General features: G+C 44.6%; 1 non-coding gene across 1 annotated transcript; it reads left to right on the top strand.

The window, feature by feature from the left end:
• The first annotated feature begins 7,950 nt into the window (after positions 1-7,950).
• trnaq-cug (transfer RNA glutamine (anticodon CUG)) lies at positions 7,951-8,022 on the top strand. The gene has a single exon. It is a non-coding gene; the product is annotated as a tRNA-Gln (tRNA).
• Positions 8,023-21,106: the final 13,084 nt, after the last annotated feature.

The following is a 21,106-nucleotide window of genomic DNA, read 5'->3' as shown; positions in this document are numbered from 1 at the left end:
TGTGTAACACATTTTTGAAAAAAGATGTGGGAAGTGCGTCAAGGGCGCAGGTTGATGTTTTTAGTTGCTGTACGGTTTCTTCCAAAATTTTGCCATCAATTTCTTCGAAATCAGACATAGTGGCTACTTTCTCGTGCTGTTGTCTGATCTGCCTGACCCCAGCGCAACTCAAGGATGAGCTGATCACCTTTCTGATATTATTGATTTTCTCAGAGAAGAAAGAAGTAAACTCACTGCACTTTCTCACTGAGAGCATTTCACTGGGAATCTGGCTTGGGGGGGTTGTCAGTCTCTCTACAGTAGCAAAAAGAGTGCGCGTGTTGTTTATATTGCTGTTTATAATATTCGAGAAAAAAGTCTGTCTAGCTTTGCTTAGTTCCTTATTGAAAGCATGGATGCTGTCTTTGTAGATGTTATAATGGACTACAAGTTTTGTCTTCCGCCACATGCGCTCTGCTTTTCTGCATTGTCTTTTCATATTTTGCACTGCTGTTGAGTTTCTCCAAGGTGCTTTTTGTCTGCCACTCTTCTTCCTGACTTTCACAGGAGCAATATCATCAATTACACTCTTAACTTTTGAGTTAAAAGAATCAAGGAGAAAATCAACAGAGTCAGCAGATATGCTTGGTGTTAAAGATATAGCCTTCATAAATAGTACACTAGTGTTCTCATTTAAGCATCTCTTCTTGACAGACACAGATCTAGCTTCAATGGCAGGAGAGATCAATATATCAAAGAAAACACAAAAATGATCAGACAGTGCTACATCCTTAATAACAATTGATGAAATGTTTAGACCCTTACTGATAAGTAAATCTAGACTGTGTCCACGATTATGTGTGTGTCCATGTACATGCTGAGTCAGATCAAAAGTTTTTAAAACAGTTTTGATTTCTTTTGCCATATTGTTTTCTGCATTATCTATGTGAATGTTAAAATCTCCAGCAATGGCAAAGCAGTCAAATCTGAGGAAATTGTTGATAACAGTTCTGTTAAGTTCTCAGCAAAAGCTGGAGAGTATTTTGGAGGCCTGTAAACAATGATAAGTAAAATGCGTGGAGCACCTTTTAACACAATACCGAGATACTCGAAAGACGGGTAATTCCCAAATGATATTTGCTTACATTGATAGACATCTTTATAAAGAGCAGCTAAACCTCCGCCTCTTCTGACAGCTCTGCAGACACTCATAAAAGTAAAGTTAGGAGGGGCTGTTTCATTGAGGACTGTTGCACTGCAACTTTCTTCTAGCCAAGTTTCATTTAGCAACATAAAATCCAGGTTGTATGTGGTTATTAAGTCGTTGACTAAAAGTGATTTATTTTTAAGTGAGCGGATGTTTAAAAGTGCTAACTTTACAGTCTTACTTTTTGTCCCCACAGCAATCTTGGTATGTCGTGTAATAAGCACCATATTAGATGGGTTTGCTGTACGGCTTTTGAAGGCCTTAGACTTTCTATCATGTAATCGAACAGCAATAGAAAAAGATACAGGCACACTGGGTTCCCGCTTGTTCTGTAAACATTTGAGAAAGTTATTGTTATCATAGCGGGGACCCGACACATATCACTGAGAGCTGGTATCAGTTGTTTTTGGTTCACCTCGAGCGGCTGGAGGAGGGTGTGGGCCCTGGCGCTGTGGCAGAGGCCGAAGAGCTCTCACAGGAGGAGGGGGAGGGCGAGCTGGGCCCGCAGGCTTTGGTGGTTGTGGGGCCTGGCGTTTTTTGGTTGGTATCTGGGGGCTCGCAGCAAAAGAGTTGGATAGTCTAGTTCCAGCATGCACCAGTTGTTCCATTTTCTCTGAGAAGCACAGAAGTGGAGATGCTGGAGAGAGTGATAATGTTTCCGGTGAGAGGGATTTTTGCTCTGGTGTTATTGGAGGCTGTAATATGCTGTCCTGGTTTCCCTGGCTGTTTTCCAGAAAGTCGTCTATGGGTGCTGTATCTTGGAGCAGTGCTGGTATGTCACAGTCTGTCTGTGTTGAGCTCTGTGGGCAGGGCTCAGCTGAGATTGTGTCCGTGAGTAGAGGTTGTTAAGGCTGAGTGGTGTTATCACTGTCCTTGTATGATGTGTCAACCGCATGTCCATTCAGGTGCTGAAGTGAAATCCTGTGGTCATTCATACTGTATCCAGGTGTGTGTGTGCCATTCAGGTTGAGTGGATTGGCACACATTGCAGAAGGATGACGGAGGGAGAAGTAGATATTGTCCTTTAGCACTCTTGAACCAAGTTTGTTTGGGTGGTGGCCATCCTGTTGAAACAGTTGCCTCTGACTCCAGAAAAGATTGAAGTTGTCAGTAAAGTTCACTCCTTTTATATTGCAGGTTTTTTGCAGCCATGTATTAAGCCCAAGCAACCGTGAAAACCTGTTTGTTCCTCTTGCTGGGAGTGGTCCACTGATGAATGTTTGAACTTTCAGTCTTTTAAGTGTTTCAAAAAGTTCATTGAAATCCTTTTTAAGAAGTTCCGACTGCTCTTTATGAATATCATTCTTCCCCACATGAATGATGAGTCGATTTGCAGTCTTATGTTTCATCAGAATGTTCTGAAGTTCCCTGTTTACATCAGAAGTTGTTGCTTGTGGAAGGCAGCACGTTGTTGTATCCCTGCTATTAATGTTTCTGATTACAGAGTCGCCCACTATCAGAGTCCTGGGCTCGGCTGCACTGTGAGCTGAGTGCCGCTGTCTGCTCGACCTTGAGCCCCAGTTAGCATCAGTGTTAGCTACTGGCTGATTCTGTCTGTGTGCGATCACATTCATCAAATTTGGGGATTCCTCATTCATTAATACTTCAAATCTGTTCTCAAGATGTATAGGCGGTGGTAGGAGACCAGTGTTTGCAGTCCTTGTCAGAGCCGTATCTGGGGTAGAGGATGCTACTGCAGTAATATGTGATGCTCGTGACAATCTGATGTCTCGAGTGCCTTTGGGTCTCGCACCCTGTTTGTGCCATCGATTAGTAAAACGATCGGCTTGTTTCTCTACACTCAGTATGGCCTGTCGAGAAGCACTAGATTCATGGGACTCACCGGCTGTATGCTGAGGACGTCCATGACGGAGCTCTGTTGTGTGTTCCGTCTGGTTTGGTGGTCCCGCAATTAACTTTGTTTCAAGAATTGCAATCCTTTGTAAAAGTCTGTGGCAGTTGGAGCAGCAAGTAGATTCCAGAGGAGGCATTTTCGTATCCTTATGAATGTAGGCAGTTGTGTTTTCTCTTCCCCGGAATGTAAGCTTTCAGTGGGAGGCTGGTCGAATAAAATAATTCTGCTTTTTTTTGTAGTAATCCAAGCGTTTGAGCACTGTGCTGAAGTTAAAATTAGGTGATAAAAGGAGATAAAATATAGAAATATAAAAGCGATAGAGCAAAGCGCGGAGCAGTAAGCGAGAGCGTCCGAACAGTAGCTGAGCAGGAAGTAGTCGTCATCAGTAGTAATTATCGTCATCTTTGCAACAGGTAAGTCTATTCTTCACGACTGTATAATCGATCATTATTTATTCATAAACAGTGTTTGTTTTTAGACAATTAAACATGCCAATAAAGCTAGCTAGCGTGTAATAGCACACGTTTTCTTCTGTACATGTGAACCTGCAACTTTACCATGATATACAGTAAAAAACATGCCACTACTGTCAAGATAATTAGCCGACCGCTAATTAAGCTATATCCTCCTTAAACCATTTTTTTGTTGTTGTTAATTTAGTATTTTTTGTGTCATTCATTACATTATTTTGACCACAAGAAGATTTTTACTAAAACCTTTAAAAAAAAAAGTTTAATTCATATATGTTATACTATACTATGTTATACACCAGTATACATATTTATGTTATCTTTTTAAATACTATGTTATACATATTTAAAAAGACATGAATAGGCAAAAACAAGTGTTTTTTTGTTTCAAAAAATGATTCTCAACTATGTTATAAAAGATATACCAAAACGATTTGATATACCATTTTAAGTTTTAGATCTGTTTGATGATCATATTATTATGAATTGTCATAAACGCCTTTATGTTATATTTGGTGTTTCTTAGTAATCTCTGCCACAAAAGCTAAACAAAACAAAACGATTTAAGCATGGCATGATACCAGCAAGATTGTACCAAGAAGTGTTATTTATTTTATTATTAATTAGTTCATCACACTATTTACAATTTGTACACAAGGCAATTCAAAGTGATTCACAGTTGTATAAAAACAATAATGCTTATGCTCATAATAATAATAATCATTAATTATTATAATATTATAATAATTAATTACATAAAAAAAGAAATGCTGTAGTAAAATACTTTCAGTTGGAATATGACAGCTATGTAACGTTCTGTTTATGCCTGTGTCCTTTCAGATTATGTATGCATACCCGGTTTTACGAAGAACCTCTGAGGGTCGACTCCTTCGTGTTGGCAGGGAGGGCCAGGTGTAAGGAGGAGGTCCTGGCTGAGGCCACTGCCTTTGTGAGGCAGAATGGAGGGAATCCTGGAGACCAGTTCTTGGTTCTGGCTCACTGCAAGATCCAGTTTGGGAAACACCAGGGTCAGAGGTTCCTGTGGCTGCTGGAGAACTCACTGGGGTATGCTTGCTATCTGGTCAGCAGCATTTTGGGGGAGGAGGAGAGGGACAACCCGCTGTCGGACAACAAACACCTGTTCCTCAGATACACCTCGCAGATCAGGGAAGTAGGCGAGGCTGTGGAGGTGTATCAGAAAAAACAGGCCATGCTGCAGGAGGCCCAGAGGACAGGAGACTCTGGATGTCTGATGGTGGAGTTTGGGGATTTTAAGGGTAGGTCAATGAAGGAAGTGTATGAGGACCCAAGCAAGGAGGCCCAGGCTCTCATCACCTACCTGAAGAAGGCAAAGGCCAGGCCTAACACCAATATGGCCCTTTTCAAAGCACACGTGCTGAAGAGGCAGGCTCCAGCCCACGTGCCCACCACCACTGTGCCCACTGCATCTGTCCTCACTGCTGCTGTGCCCACTGCCACTGTGTCTGTTCCTCCTCCACCTACTGCCACTAAGAACAGGCCACTGCTGGCGACCAATGTGAAGGCCCTGTTGGCGCGGGGGAAGCATTTATTTGCTTCACAGCTGGCAAAAAAGATTTTGTCTCCAGCCAAACCCTGTAAGTGAATTGCAAGCTTTAAAATCATTACAGTATATATTATGCAGTATATATGTCTAACGAAAATACGTGTTCAACAGCTGCAGGACCACGTGTACATCCTGCGTCTGAGTCCGCAGCCCGGAGACAGCTCTTTACATGTGGTGAGTATCACTTAACGCATACAAGTGTGTTGGTGACATGTGCTTAGTGTTTTATATTATTTTACAGACTCTGCTGCTACGGATTTTAGGAGGAAGATGACCTGGAGATGGCAACTGTAGCCTCGCAAGCTGAGGAACAACTTCCTCAAGGTATGTAAATCTTAAACAATATTTTACAAACAATTACAAATAAAACAAAACAGTATTTTTTAAATGACATATTATTTTATTTCACAACATAGAGGAATGGCACTTCTCATGTGTCAATCTACATTCACTCTTTGAGTGAACATCCTCAAAGGAAAAAAGATAATTTAAAGGTGTATGTAAAAGGTTTTATTTCATTTTTTATCGTAATCACTGACTAAAGCTCATTCTTGTCATCTCACACTTCCCCCACTCCCCTTGGAATAAGTGGCTGTTGTAGTGTTTGGTCTGCTTCGCTTCACACTTGGCTGATCCCATCTTTTTTTCTTCTTGTATTTCTTCTAATGGTGCTTGGATGAAAAACAGGATGATTTTCACTGCTTCCTTCCATCTTTTCATCATCATGTCATCTCTCTACTAATCATTCATGCTTTGCAGTAAACCTTGTAATCGCAGTAGCTGTCCAGCAGAGCTGAGAAAGTCATGCAGTGAAAGTCTAAAACAATAAGATAATTTTGTTGTGTTTTTTTACGCTCCAGGCACTGCAGGCTCGAGAGGCCCTGCTCCTGCCCCGGCTCGTGCTACTGCTCCTGCTCCTGCCCCTTATCCTGCTCCTCCAGCATTGTGGACCCCTGGCCAGGTGTCCCAGTCGCCTGCAGAGCTTCCTGTCCACTGGAAAGAGCAACTCCCATCTTTCCAGCAAGGCCTTCAACCCCTGTCCCTCTGCACCAGGACCATCCTCACTACAGCCACCCACAGGACTGCAGCGCCCAGCCCAGCCTCCTCTGCAGTCTCCTCCTCTGCGCCCTGCCCAGCCTCCTCTGCAGTCTCCTCCTCTGCGGCCTGCCCAGCCTCCTCTGCAGTCTCCTCCTCTGCGCCCTGCCCAGCCTCCTCTGCAGTCTCCTCCTCTGCGCCCTGTTCAGCCTTCTCTGCAGTCTCCTCCACAGCCTTCTGTCCAGCCAAGTGCTGCCTCTGCTCCTGCAACATCAACTGGGTCTAGTGTTGCAGACCAGGCTCCTGTAAGTAAGCTTCTCATTATTCGTGTGCAGGTGCTGCAGCGTGATTTCCAATGACCACAAAAAAAGAGGCCGCATTTCCTCTGTGCTGGAAACTTTGCACGGGCTACCTTTTAATTGTAGATTTAATCAAAAAATTGCGCTTTAAGCCATGCAAGCTGAAATGTTTGCGGCCCGGCAGCAGCAGGGAGGATGTATGTTTCGGCTAATTGGTATAGGGGTATGATTCTCGCTTAGGGTGCGAGAGGTCCCGGGTTCAAATCCCGGACGAGCCCATTATTAGGCTTTGCTTTTAATCTCTTCAGCCTGATTAGGGCAACCAGGATATTTATATCCCGGGTTTCGACAGAGGAACCACGTCCGCCTCTTTTAGTCTACCTGATTCCACTTAGCCTCATCGCTATCTGCCTCTCAGACAGCCACCTATCAGGAAGTGTTGGTTCCATGGTGTAATGGTTAGCGCTTTGGGCTTTGAATCCAGCGATCCAAGTTCCAATCTCGGTAGAACCTTTTTAGGTTCTTTGCGGAAGGGTGGGAAAAAGCAGAGGTGATGCGCAACTGCTGACGTGGCAGTGAAATTGGCAATCTCAAACAGAGTCGGAATTGGGGAAACATGGGCTTAAAAAGCAAAGGCTTCATTTGCTCCTTGCTATCGTGCTTTTGGACTCAATGACTTAAATCTCTGTTGCTCATGGGAAAAGTTGACACACCCCAAGGTTCCATGGTGTAATGGTTTGCACTCTGGGCTCTGAATCCAGCGATCTCAATTTCTCTCTGGGACCTTCGCTCTGCTCTTCTCGAAAATGACTGGCGGTCTCCCAGACATGCCTGCTGACTAAACCGCACAAGTACCTGGCCGAAATAGCTCAGTTGGGAGAGCGTTAGACTGAAGATCTAAAGGTCCCTGGGTCCCTGTGTGCAGTACCTCGATAGAAAAAACATTTTAGGCAGCACTGAGCCGCAAGAGCTCATCTAGGTATTGCCCCTTGAAGGGGGGCGTAAAAAGGATGGACAGCACTGGAGAATGCAGGCATCGATCCCGCTACCTCTCGCATGCTAAGCGAGCGCTCTACCATTTGAGCTAATTCCCCTCGATGATGGAGAGAAGGTGTCCATCGCTCTCAAAGACAAAGACGAGACGCAATCCCTAGCACGTGTGCAGGTGCTGCAGCGTGATTTCCAATGACCACAAAAAAACAGGCCGCATTTCCTCTGTGCTGGCAACTTTGCACTGGCTACCTTTTAATTGTAGATTTAATCAAAAAATTGCGCTATGAATCCAGCGATCCGAGTTTAAATCTCGGTGGAACCTTTTTAGGTTCTTTGCGAAAGGGAGGGAAAAAACAGAGGTGATGCGCAACTGCTGACATGGCAGTGAATTTGACACTCTCAAACCGAGTCGGAATTGGGGAAACATGGGCTTAAAAAGCAAAGGCTTCATTTGCTCCTTGCTATCGTGCTTCTGGACTCAATGACTTAAATCTCTGATGCTCATGGGAAAAGTTGACACACGCTAAGGTTCCATGGTGTAATGGTTAGCACTCTGGGCTCTGAATCCAGCGATCCGAGTTCAAATCTCGGTGGGACCTGCTTTTGCCAGGAATGTGTGCAGTACCTCGTTCGAAAAAACATTTTCGGCAGCACTGAGCCGCAAGAGCTCATCTAGGTAGTGCCCCTTGAAGGGGGGCGTAAAAAGGATGGACAGCACTGGAGAATGCAGGCATCGATCCCACTACCTCTCGCTTGCGCCTACTGCTTCCTACCGATTGAGCCAAGGTAAGCCCAAAGTAAGCCCACGTGAGCCAATCGTGTTTCTCTCCTGTGGCTTACTTTTGACCAATTTTGTTTCTCTCCTGTGGCTTACTTTTGACCAATCGCCTTTCTCTCCTGTGGCTTACTTTTGACCAATCGCGTTTCTCTCCTGTCTCTGCTCCTGTGGCTTACTTTTGACCAATCGGCGACCACTATTATTATCGTCATCTTTGCAATCTTTGCAACAGGTAAGTCTATTCTTCACGACTGTATAATCGATCATTATTTATTCATAAACAGTGTTTGTTTTTAGACAATTAAACATGCCAATAAAGCTAGCTAGCGTGTAAAAGCACACGTTTTCTTCTGTACATGTGAACCTGCAACTTTACCATGATATACAGTAAAAAACATGCCACTACTGTCAAGATTATTAGCCGACCGCTAATTAAGCTATATCCTCCTTAAACCATTTTTTTGTTGTTGTTAATTTAGTATTTTTTTGTGTCATTCATTACATTATTTTGAGCAAAAGAAGATTTTGTCACGGTTTATAAATTCACTGTTTCCTTTTTGTCTCGTGTTTCTGTTGTTATATGTGTGGGTGTGTGGGAATGGGCGTTGCCACTCCATTCACTGATCAGCAATCCAGCTGAGCGTACTCAACTCACCAGCTGCAGCCCATTCACTCGCCTACTTAATCTCACCACATTCTCCTCTCATTGTCAGATCGTTGTGTGATGTCTCTCGTGCGTGTTGGTCCTGGTCTTGTCGGAGTTTCAGTTCGTGTCCTGTTCCTGTCTTCGTGTTCCTTGGATTACTTCACCACTCGGCACTCATCACCTCACCACTCAACAACCGGACGCCTGATCATCTAGTCCCTGCGTCACCAGTGTTCTTGTGTTTTCTGACCTTTCATTAAATATATATAGAGTTACTTGCATCCTTGCTTCCTCGTTTTTGATCGTGATAGAACGATCTGACCAACTATGGAAGCAGCAGGTGAATCTACACCACTGGAGGAGTTCGTGCATTCCAGCATTCAACGGATGGATCATCAAGAGAAGAACTTGAATGAGACGGCTCGCGCCGTTCAAGCGCTGGTGACGCAGGTGTCCGAGCTCACCCAGCAAGTACAACTGCTACGAGTTCCCACTGCGCCACCCACACCAGCCGTTCCTCACATCCCACCTGAAGATGCACCCCAGTCAGAGCCCCGCCTACCAGTTCCTCAGACATATGATGGTGAGCCTAACTTTTGTAGAGCATTTCTCACTCGTTGCTCAATGCACTTTTCTCTACAGCCCCGGACTTTTCTTCAGGAGAGAACCAAAGTGGCTTTTGTGCTAACGCTTCTGACTGGGAGAGTGGCACTCTGGGGAACGGCGGTGTGGGAGAACCAAGATCCATGCTGCGCCTCGTTCCAAACACTCGCCGCCGAAATGAGAAGAGTGTTCGATAGAGCGGTCGCCGGGAGAGAAGCGGCTCGGATGCTTGCGGAACTCAAACAAGGCGAGAAGTCGGTATCGGATTACTCTATTGAGTTCAGAACCCTGGCGGCAGAGTGTCACTGGAACGAGGAGGCGCAGTGGGACATGTTCCTGCATGGGCTGGCTGACCGCGTTCAAAGGGAGATCTACGCCCTGGACCTACCCACCTCTCTAAATGAGCTGATAGATCTAGCCCTTCGAGTGGATGCGAGACTGACCAGGGTGGAACGCAGAACACTGTCTAGCCGGAGCTTGGGAGGGACCGAGAGTCAGCGGTCCAGCGGCGGGGTCGCGGTCAGCCCCGTCTACGATCACGAGCCCATGCAGGTCGGGCGAGCTCGGCTTTCCCGGGAGGAGAAGGAAAGGCGGAGATCCCAAGGACTCTGCCTTTACTGCGGGGCAGCAGGACATTTCGCCTACAACTGCCCAGTAAAAGGCCAAGCCCGACAGTAAGTATGAGGCTACTGTCGGGTGGGATCTCCGCTGAAAAGACCTCATCTACATCTACGCTCCTCCCGGTAAGACTAAGATGGTCAGGCCACAATCACGACTGTCATGCACTGGTGGACTCTGGGGCAGAAGGTAACTTCATGGACCATTCATTTTCTCAAAGATTTCATATCCCCCTTTTACCCCTCACCAGTAGGATAGCTGTGCACGCACTCAACGGCCAAGATCTTCCCACCATCGCTCTCATCACCGAACCAGTCACACGCATCACGTCTGGCAACCACGCTGAGACTCTTTCATTTTACATACTGGACTCTCCACTCACACCCATTGTTCTTGGACACCCCTGGCTCATCACACACAACCCCAAAATTGACTGGCAGCAGAGATCAGTGGTGGAGTGGAGTAATAAATGTCATGAGTCTTGTCTTGTCTCTGCCTGTTCGTCTGTTGCTGTCTCTAAGTTTCAGGAGGAGGCAGTGGACTTATCTAACGTGCCCGCGGAGTACCTAGACCTGAAGGAAGTGTTCAGTAAGTCTCGTGCTGCTTCTCTTCCTCCGCATCGTCCCTATGACTGTGCCATAGATTTACTGTCAGGTAAGTCTCCGCCTAAAGGCAAGTTATATTCACTTTCTGTTCCAGAGAGGGAGGCTATGGAGAAATATATTTCTGATTCTCTAGCATCAGGGTTCATCCGCCATTCCTCTTCTCCAGCGGGGGCGGGGTTCTTTTTCGTGGGGAAGAAAGACGGGTCTCTGCGACCTTGTATTGACTACCGAGGGTTGAACAGCATCACGGTAAAGAATACTTATCCTTTGCCGTTGATTTCTTCAGCTTTCGAGAGGTTGCAGGGAGCGTCTATCTTCACTAAATTGGAATTGCGTAACGCTTATCATTTGGTTCGCATTAGGAAGGGGGATGAATGGAAGACTGCGTTTAACACCCCCAGGGGGCACTTTGAATACTTGGTCATGCCTTTCGGGCTGTCCAACTCCCCAGCAGTCTTCCAGGCACTTGTCAACGACGTGCTGCGAGATATGGTTGACCAGTTCATATATGTTTACCTGGATGACATATTGATATTTTCATCTTCTCTCCAGGAACACGTTCAGCACGTCCGACGAGTGCTTCAAAGGTTGCTAGAGAATGGGCTTTTTGTCAAGGCGGAGAAATGCGTTTTTCATGCACAGTCTGTTCCGTTCCTAGGATACATCGTGTCGTCTGAGGGAATTCCCATGGATCCTGAGAAGGTTAAGGCTGTGGTGGATTGGCCAAGTCCAGATTCTCGTAAGGCCCTACAGAGGTTTCTGGGATTTGCCAATTTTTACCGGCGTTTTATTCGCAATTTCAGCCAACTAGCCACACCTCTGACCGCCTTGACCTCCCCCAGAACTACGTTCAGGTGGTCAGACGCTGCTGAAGCAGCGTTTGCCAAACTGAAGGCCCGCTTTGTTTCGGCCCCCATCCTCATTACCCCTGATACATCACGTCAGTTCGTGGTGGAGGTCGACGCGTCAGAGGTGGGGGTAGGTGCAGTGATATCCCAGCGTTCTCCCACAGACGACAGGGTTCATCCGTGCACGTTTTTGTCTCATCGATTATCCCCTGCCGAACGCAATTATGACATTGGTAACAGAGAGTTGTTGGCAGTCAAGTTAGCGTTGGAGGAATGGCGTCACTGGTTAGAAGGGTCGGGGGTACCTTTTATCGTCTGGACCGACCATAAGAATTTGGAATATATTAGAACCGCTAAAAGATTGAACTCCAGGCAGGCTCGATGGGCACTTTTTTTCGGACGTTTTGATTTTACTCTCTCGTACCGCCCGGGTTCTAAGAACATCAAACCCGATTCTTTGTCACGCATTTTTGACCGTTCCAAACGCCCGTCTACTCCCGAGTGTATTTTGCCTGAGACTCTAGTTGTCTCCACACTTGTATGGGAGGTCGAATCGAAGGTCATAACGGCCTTAGAAGGGGTAACGCCTCCGCCCGGGTGCCCACCGAATCGTTTATTTGTGCCGGAAGGGATTACGGTCTGACGTTATTCAGTGGGGTCATTGTTCCAACGTGGCTTGTCATCCAGGAGTTAACCGCACTAGTTTTTTAGTCAAGCAACGGTTCTGGTGGCCTCTTATGGCTCGTGACATTCACAGTTTTGTTTTGGCTTGCTCGGTTTGTGCCACTGGTAAGACCTCCAATCGACCCCCAGATGGGTTACTTCAACCGCTGCCTGTCCCTTCGAGACCCTGGTCCCATATCGCTCTAGATTTTATTACCGCTCTCCCACCCTCCCAGGGTAACACGGTTGTTTTAACTGTGGTGTACCGGTTCTCGAATGCGGCTCACTTTATTCCCTTACCCAAATTACCCTCAGCTAAGGAGACAGCGTTGACAGTCGTAGATCACGTCTTTCGTATACATGGCCTCCCGACAGACATGGTCTCCGACAGGGGACCCCAGTTTGTGTCCAAATTTTGGCGAGAGTTTTGTAGGTTACTGGGAGCGACTGTTAGTCTGTCCTCAGGGTTCCATCCCCAGAGCAATGGTCAAACCGAGAGAGCCAACCAGGATTTGGAAAGGGTGTTGCGATGTTTGGTTTCCAAGAATCCTTCCTCATGGAGCCAACAACTGTCCATGGTGGAGTACGCCCACAACACGCTACCAGTGTCATCCACGGGTCTGTCTCCGTTTGAGTGTAGCGTAGGGTACCAGCCACCAATTTTTGCCAGTCTGGAATCCGAGGTCGCGGTTCGTGGCTTTCTACCAGGAACATTCCTCTCCGCTCCGTTTCTAATAAACTAGCTCCCAAATTCATTGGCCCGTTTACTGTCGCCAAAATCATTAGTCCGGTGGCAGTCCGCCTCAACTTGCCTCCAGTGTACAGGAGGATTCATTCCGTCTTTCATGTATCCAAAATTAAGCCCGTATTTCATTCTCGCATTAACCCGCCAGTCCCGGTTCCTCCTCCGCCGCGACTCGTAGAAGGGGAACCAACTTATTCGGTAAATCGTATTCTGGACTCTAGGCGAAGGGGACGCGGATTCCAGTACTTGGTGGACTGGGAAGGTTACGGTCCAGAGTAGAGAAGTTGGGTACCTGCTAGAGACATCCTGGATCACTCCCTTATTGATGATTACAATCGACAGGTAAGGGAGTCTGGGAACGCCAAGAGGCGTTCCTAGGAGGAGGGGTACTGTCACGGTTTATAAATTCACTGTTTCCTTTTTGTCTCGTGTTTCTGTTGTTATGTGTGTGGGTGTGTGGGAATGGGCGTTGCCACTCCATTCACTGATCAGCGATCCAGCTGAGCGTACTCAACTCACCAGCTGCAGCCCATACACTCGCCTACTTAATCTCACCACATTCTCCTCTCATTGTCAGATCGCTGTGTGATGTCTCTCGTGCGTGTTGGTCCTGGTCTTGTCGGAGTTTCAGTTCGTGTCCTGTTCCTGTCTTCGTGTTCCTTGGATTACTTCACCACTCGGCACTCATCACCTCACCACTCAACAACCGGACACCTGATCATCACCACTCAACAACCGGACACCTGATCATCTAGTCCCTGCGTCACCAGTGTTCTTGTGTTTTCTGACCTTTCATTAAATATATATAGAGTTACTTGCATCCTTGCTTCATCGTTTTTGATCGTGATAGATTTTTACTAAAACCTTTAAAAAAAAAAGTTGAATTCATATATGTTATACTATACTATGTTATACACCAGTATACATATTTATGTTATCTTTTTAAATACTATGTTATACATATTTAAAAATACATGAATAGGCAAAAACAAGTGTTTTTTTGTGTCAACAAATGATTCTCAACTATGTTATAAAAGATATACCAAAACGATTTGATATACCATTTTAAGTTTTAGATCTGTTTGATGATCATATTATTATGAATTGTCATAAACGCCTTTATGTTATATTTGGTGTTTCTTAGTAATCTCTGCCACAAAAGCTAAACAAAACAATACGATTTAAGCATGGCATGATACCAGCAAGATTGTACCAAGAAGTGTTATTTATTTTCTTATTAATAAGATCATCACACTATTTACAATTTGTACACAAGGCAATTCAAAGTGATTCACAGTTGTATAAAAAACAATAATGCTTATGCTCATAATAATAATAATCCTTAATTATTATAATATTATAATAATTAATTACATAAAAAACAAATGCTGTAGTAAAATACTTTCAGTTGGAATATGACAGCTATGTAACGTTCTGTTTATGCCTGTGTCCTTTCAGATTATGTATGCATACCCGGTTTTACGGAGAACCTCTGAGGGTCGACTCCTTATGGGGCCAACTGAGGAGGCCAATAGGAGGAAGATCGTGTTGGCAGGGAGGGCCAGGTGTAAGGAGGAGGTCCTGGCTGAGGCCACTGCCTTTGTGAGGCAGAATGGAGGGAATCCTGGAAACCAGTTCCTGGTTCTGGCTCACTGCAAGATCCAGTTTGGGAAACACCAGGGTCAGAGGTTCCTGTGGCTGCTGGAGAACTCACTGGGGTATGCCTGCTATCTGGTCAGCAGCATTTTGGGGGAGGAGGAGAGGGACAACCCGCTGTCGGACAACAAACACCTGTTCCTCAGATACACCTCGCAGATCAGGGAGGTAGGCGAGGCTGTGGAGGTGTATCAGAAAAAACAGGCCATGCTGCAGGAGGCCCAGAGGACAGGAGACTCTGGATGTCTGATGGTGGAGTTTGGGGATTTTAAGGGTAGGTCAATGAAGGAGGTGTATGAGGACCCAAGCAAGGAGGCCCAGGCTCTCATCACCTACCTGAAGAAGGCAAAGGCCAGGCCTAACACCAATATGGCCTTTTCAAAGCCTACGTGCTGAAGAGGCAGGCTCCATTCCACGTGCCCACCAGCACTGTGCCCACTGCATCTGTCCTCACTGCTGCTGTGCCCACTGCCACTGTGTCTGTTCCTCCTCCACCTACTGCCACTAAGAACAGGCCACTGCTGGCGACCAATGTGAAGGCCCTGTTGGCGCGGGGGAAGCATTTATTTGCTTCACAGCTGGCACAAAAGATTTTGGCTCCAGCCAAACCCTGTAAGTGATTTGCAAGCTTTAAAATCATTACAGTATATATTAGGCAGTATATATGTCTAACGAAAATACGTGTTCAACAGCTGCAGGACCACGTGTACATCCTGCGTCTGAGTCCGCAGCCCGGAGACAGCTCTTTAAGTCAAGTCAAGTCAAGTCAAGTCACCTTTATTTATATAGCGCTTTTTACAATACAGATTGTATCAAAGCAGCTTCACAGTGATAACATGAAAATAATATAACAGAGTTTGTTTCTAAAAGAAAATTGAGTCAACGTCCACCTTAAGCAAGGCAGATCAATAATATTATTGAATATTAAATGTCCCCAACTAAGCAAGCCAAAAGCCAAGGCAACAGTGGCAAGGAACCAAAACTCCATCAGGTGACAGAATGGAGAAAAAAACCTTGGGAGAAACCAGACTCAGTCGGAGGGCCAGTTCTCCTCTGGCCAACGAAGGAACAGTGCATGATTTATGATTCGGGCAGCATTACAAGTCAGATTGGATCGGAACATTTAGAATATTTATCCATTTCCATCTTTTGGAAGTCCAAGTAATCACGCCGGTGTTGAGACGAGTTGTTGAGGATCAGTGCCGTCCACCATAGAGGGTCCATATCGCCGGTGTTGAGTCGTCTCTTCACAGGCTTTGTGATTGGCGTATCTGAAGTCTCTGTGAAAGGCTGGATACGAACTGGAGCTGACGAACGCCGTTTTTCTCGGGACTCGCGTCCCGAGATAACAGCAGAAAAGCAAAAAGGGAAAATAATTAGCGTAGCTGCTGTTCATAATGATTTCCATAACACGGGCGTAAATGATAAAAAACATGAAGACAGTGATTCTTGCGTCCCAGAGTCACCCCCCTCCGTCCCCCACTCAACTCAGCCCTGCTTACTGACCTCTACATCCCTCCTGCTGCTGAGACCCAACCACAATCTCACAATCTCTCCGCAACCCAACCATACGCGCCGACCCGTTTGACTAAGGCTGTCGAGCCCCACTGTCGTCGTTAATGCAGGTTCAGTGGCAACGGTTCCGTATGGCATACCAACTACCGCAAAACACAATATCTACCCAACCACCCGTCATTCACGCAATATACACAGGAACGTAATGACTGTAAATACTATGCAACTTATACAAATAACCTACAGACTCTTCAAGTTTTATAATATTAAATGCATTTGATCTGATTCAGCAGTGGTATAAAAGGTAAGCATTATGTAAATGCTTGGCTAAAGAGATGCGTCTTTAATCTAGTTTTAAACTGGGACAGCGAGTCAGAGCTTCGAACAATATCAGGAAGGCTATTCCAGAGTTTTGGAGCTAAATGTGAGAACGCCCTTCCTCCTTTAGTGGACTTAGATATCCTAGGAATGACCAGAAGCCTCGAATTTAGTGATCTTAAAGAACGTGATGGATTGTAGGGCGATAGAAGGTCCATTAAATACACAGGAGCTAAACCATTTAGGGCTTTATAGGTCAGTAATAGTACTTTGTAATTGATACGGAACTTGATAGGTAACCAGTGTAGAGATGATAAAATTGGTGTTATATGATCATATTTTCTTGACCTAGTAAGAACTCTAGCAGCTGCATTTTGCACTAACTGTAGCTTGTTTATTGAGGATGCAGGACAGCCAGCTAATATAGCATTACAATAATCTAGTCTCGAGGTCATGAATGCATGAACTAACTTTTCTGCATCAGAAACAGATAGCATGTTACGTAGCTTTGTAATGTTTCTAAGGTGGAAAAAGGCTGTTCTTGTAACATATGAAATATGATTTTCGAAAGACAAGTTGCGGTCTAGTATAACACCCAGGTCTTTTACTGTAGTGGATAAAGTAACTGGACATCCTTCTATATTAAAGTTGTATTGTAAGTGAGTTTGTGGGTAGTTTTTTGGACCAATAAGTAATACCTACGTTTTATCTGAATTTAGTAGCAGGAAATTACGCGTCATCCAGCATTTTATATCTTTGAGACACTCTGTCAAATTTGATAAGTTAGTGTTTTCATCTGGCCGTGATGAAATATATAATTAAGTGTCATCAGCATAACAGTGGAAATTAATTGCATGTTTTCTTATAATATTACCATTGTATGCGTTAAGTGATACTTTACATGTGGTGAGTATCACTTAACGCATACAAGTGTGTTGGTGACATGTGCTTAGTGTTTTATGTTATTTTACAGACTCTGCTGCTACGGATTTTTTTGAGGAGGAAGATGACCTGGAGATGGCAACTGTAGCCTCGCAAGCTGAGGAACAACTTCCTCAAGGTATGTAAATCTTAAACAATATTTTACAAACAATTACAAATAAAACAAAACAGTATTTTTTAAATGACATATTATTTTATTTCACAACACAGAGGAATGGCACTTTTCAGGTGTCAATCTACATTCACTCTTTGAGTGAACATCCTCAAAGGAAAAAAGATAATTTAAAGGTGTATGTAAAAGGTTTTATTTCATTTTTTATCGTAATCACTGACTAAAGCTCATTCTTGTCATCTCACACTTCCCCCACTCCCCTTGGAATAAGTGGCTGTTGTAGTGTTTGGTCTGCTTCGCTTCACACTTGGCTGATCCCATCTTTTTCTCTTCTTGTATTTCTTCTAATGGTGCTTGGATGAAAAACAGGATGATTTTCACTGCTTCCTTCAATCTTTTCATCATCATGTCATCTCTCTACTAATCATACATGCTTTGCAGTGTAAGGAACTCAGCTTTTTGGAAATATTAATAATCAATAATATCTTGTTATTATTAATTATAAATATTTGGGTCAGTTAATTGGATTAACTTGATGTGGCTGAATTAATATTACAATCAATTAATCAGTTCTTCCAACGAACTATTTTGATTATTAATTTATTCTAATAAAGGGTATCTTCCATGGCGACCGAAGAATAATTATTTCTTCGCCTGTACAGTACTTTGAGCCAGTAGCGAAAACCGTGATCGTAAAGTGACTTGTATTGCAAACAAAACAGAACCAAATACATATTATGTACAAGTTTTATTAACTAAATATAGATATTTATATGAATATAAATAAACTAAACAACATACACACATGAATACATAAATAGGTTAGTGATAGGATGAAATTGGAAACCGGAAGAGGGTCTATGAGAAGAACCATCAGAATTTCATTTTCACATTTCATTGAATTGAATACTTGCATTTGTAATGGGAACAATTCTTGAAGTTGTTGAAAATTGAAGTCGTTGATGGTTCCGGCAGCGTCAAGTGGAAGTTGGTTGAGCGTTCTCTTTCTCCAGGAACGCATGATTGGAAGTGAGGAAGTCAAAGGGATGGGTGATTGGAGTCGTTGTTGGTTGGAGTCTTTGTTCCAAAACTCCTGAGATTGTCCTTGGTTCTTTGTGAGAGAGTCTTCTCTCTCCTGCCTCAGCCCACCTCTGGTTGGAATCGAGGCCTGCTGGGCCCTTGGGGCCCCCGTGGAGGGGGAGGGGGCTCCCCAGTCTCACCAGAACAGTGTTGCGGCTGGATGAAAAAACTAAGAGAGGGCGGTCACTGTTGCCTGCCTCTGATATACCCTGAGAAAAGAACCAACCCCTAAAGTTTGAATGGACCTATGAGTAAGGTGACATGTCCGAGAGGGGAAGCGGCTCTTAGTTGATTTATGGTCTTTGTCCCCAGCATGCTTAGACTGTTCATTCAAGCTCAAATAGACATAACAAATTCACATTGCATTCTAAGAGAAGGTGATGTACATCAAAGTGTGTGTCATTAAATGAGGATTAATTTGCTAGGAAGCATGATACAGGTGAGGTTATATTGACCGTTGGGTGGTTGTTCAACCACATACACCCCAATCAAACATACCATGTTGTTATACCTAATAGTACACGAGACAGTAAATCATCACAGTTTCTGTGAGGCATGTTCCTTCATAGATCAGAGTAACACCGCAAAGTTTATTTAATTAAAGATGGTCTCTCTCTCTTAAGCATGTGGCGCATGTGGCCACATTCCTTTGAGATCGTAAAGTCTGTTATCAGTCTTAAAGTGTTCTGTAACCGGACACCCGGCTGACAAAGTAACTTCATTTGTGAGGTTAGTTTTGGGGGAGAGTTTCATAGACCTTTATATTCATTAAATATAGTGAATATGAATAATTAGTGTGTGTCTGATTGGTCCAGACCCTACATCCCCCCCTTTCGACCGTTGTTGTCCCCCTCAAGGACAACCATGATCGAAGTTGAAAGTGCTGACAGATCAGACACACCTTTGTCATAGAAGGCTGGAAGGCCATGGTGGCCTCTGGTTGCTCGCGTCTTCTGGAGTGGTGGTCGTTCCACGGCGGTTGATGTGGACGGTAGCCCAGTACAGGTCTCTGCAGCAGGTGTTGGGGCAGAAGGTGCCTTGACTGGGTATCACCTGTCATTCTGGAGTTAGGGTGAAATTGTGGTTCTTGAAGAAGGATGAGGTTTCCAGCTTTGATTCAGGTTTGGCCTCAGCAGGGCAGCGTGTGTCTTGGATCAGAGACTGCAGACCAGCTGAGTTTGAGTAAAGTCATTCTGGAAGACAGTAAACAGCTGTTTCATGGAGTTCACTGTCTGGTTCAGCCGAACGCTGTGGGTGTTGAGAATTACCACAGTTCCCTTCGATGTCTTGCCGATGGACGGCAGGGAGGCACTCTGTGTTGTGAGTTGCCCTTTTAGCTGTGGGATTTCAGTTTGAATTTCAGCCACACGTTGTCTCACGGTGGCTAGGTTCAGTGCGTTGACACTGGACATGCCAATGTTAACAGAGTTCCGATGGCAGTGGCGGTTGTGTCCTTTTGCACTGTGGCACCACAAGCTTTGGCGCAGCGATGTCATCAGGTGCATAACACAGAGTGTTGTCCTGTGCAAGCAGCGTGTGCTTGTTGATTTCAGTTGTCTGGGGCACCGGTTGTCGGTGGGTGCAGACGGCGTTCGTGGGTGGTTGGAGGGGTTAGAGGTGGTTTCTCATAGTGTCCATTGGTTTGTCATAGTCTTTGGTAAGCTGGAAGGTTGGGGTCAGGTTAAGCAGAGGCTCTGTGACATTTTGGCACACTTGTTCCGAGAGACTAATTCATGACCCTAAAAGTTCAGAACCACTGTTTAATGGGTTCGCTAGATATGTAGCATAAAGTTAGGTGTTTCATGTGTATCTAGCTAGTGATGTGTCTCTTGTATCTTTATCATCTTAGCTGTGGATGTTAGGAGGCTAAGACTTGTGTGGTTCCTAGAGTATTTCCTGGAAAGGGCATAGCCGAGATGAAATAAATGACTTAAGATGGTACTTATGACTAAATTATTTCTCTGGACTTAAATGGTGGATCATCACTGCGGCTTGACGAAGTGAAGGATAGGAGGAAAAGGGACAGCTTTCCTATTCAAATTATGCTTATTATCAATCCTCAGGACTATAGTTATGCCCTAGTAATTGTTGAAATTACTAGTGTCGCAGGGTCACAAAAATGAGTGCACTTGTTGAAAATAAACACAATCACAAATAAAGGTGTCTCTGTTTCCTTTCTGGGCCCAATGGGAAATAGAACCACATTCGAACAAGAGAGGAAATGGAATTAAATCATATAGATGACCGAATAGACAAGGGAATAGCTGACTGCTATTATTATCAAAGTGGAAATAAAAGAATAAAATAAAAAAATAAAGTAAGTAATCCAAACAGCGGTAATGATCTGAAATTGAGAATAATCAATAGCACTAGTGACTAACCTTTAGATTTGCCTGGACCAACACTCCTTAGTGGGTCACAGCTGTTGCGTGTTTAAGACCACACCGTGTGTGTCCCTCCAAAGGTTTAGTCAATATGCTGATGAAAATTCTCATAACTATAATAATTCTTCTCTAGCTACACAGCTTACATGTAATTAAACTTGGGTTTAATT

The sequence above is a fragment of the Siphateles boraxobius genome, unplaced genomic scaffold (genome assembly GCF_051911475.1).
Source record: "Siphateles boraxobius isolate OS27281-9 unplaced genomic scaffold, OSU_SipBor_1 19, whole genome shotgun sequence".
In the NCBI taxonomy this organism is placed as follows: domain Eukaryota; kingdom Metazoa; phylum Chordata; class Actinopteri; order Cypriniformes; family Leuciscidae; genus Siphateles; species Siphateles boraxobius.
This window is presented reverse-complemented; position numbering and strand designations above follow the sequence as displayed.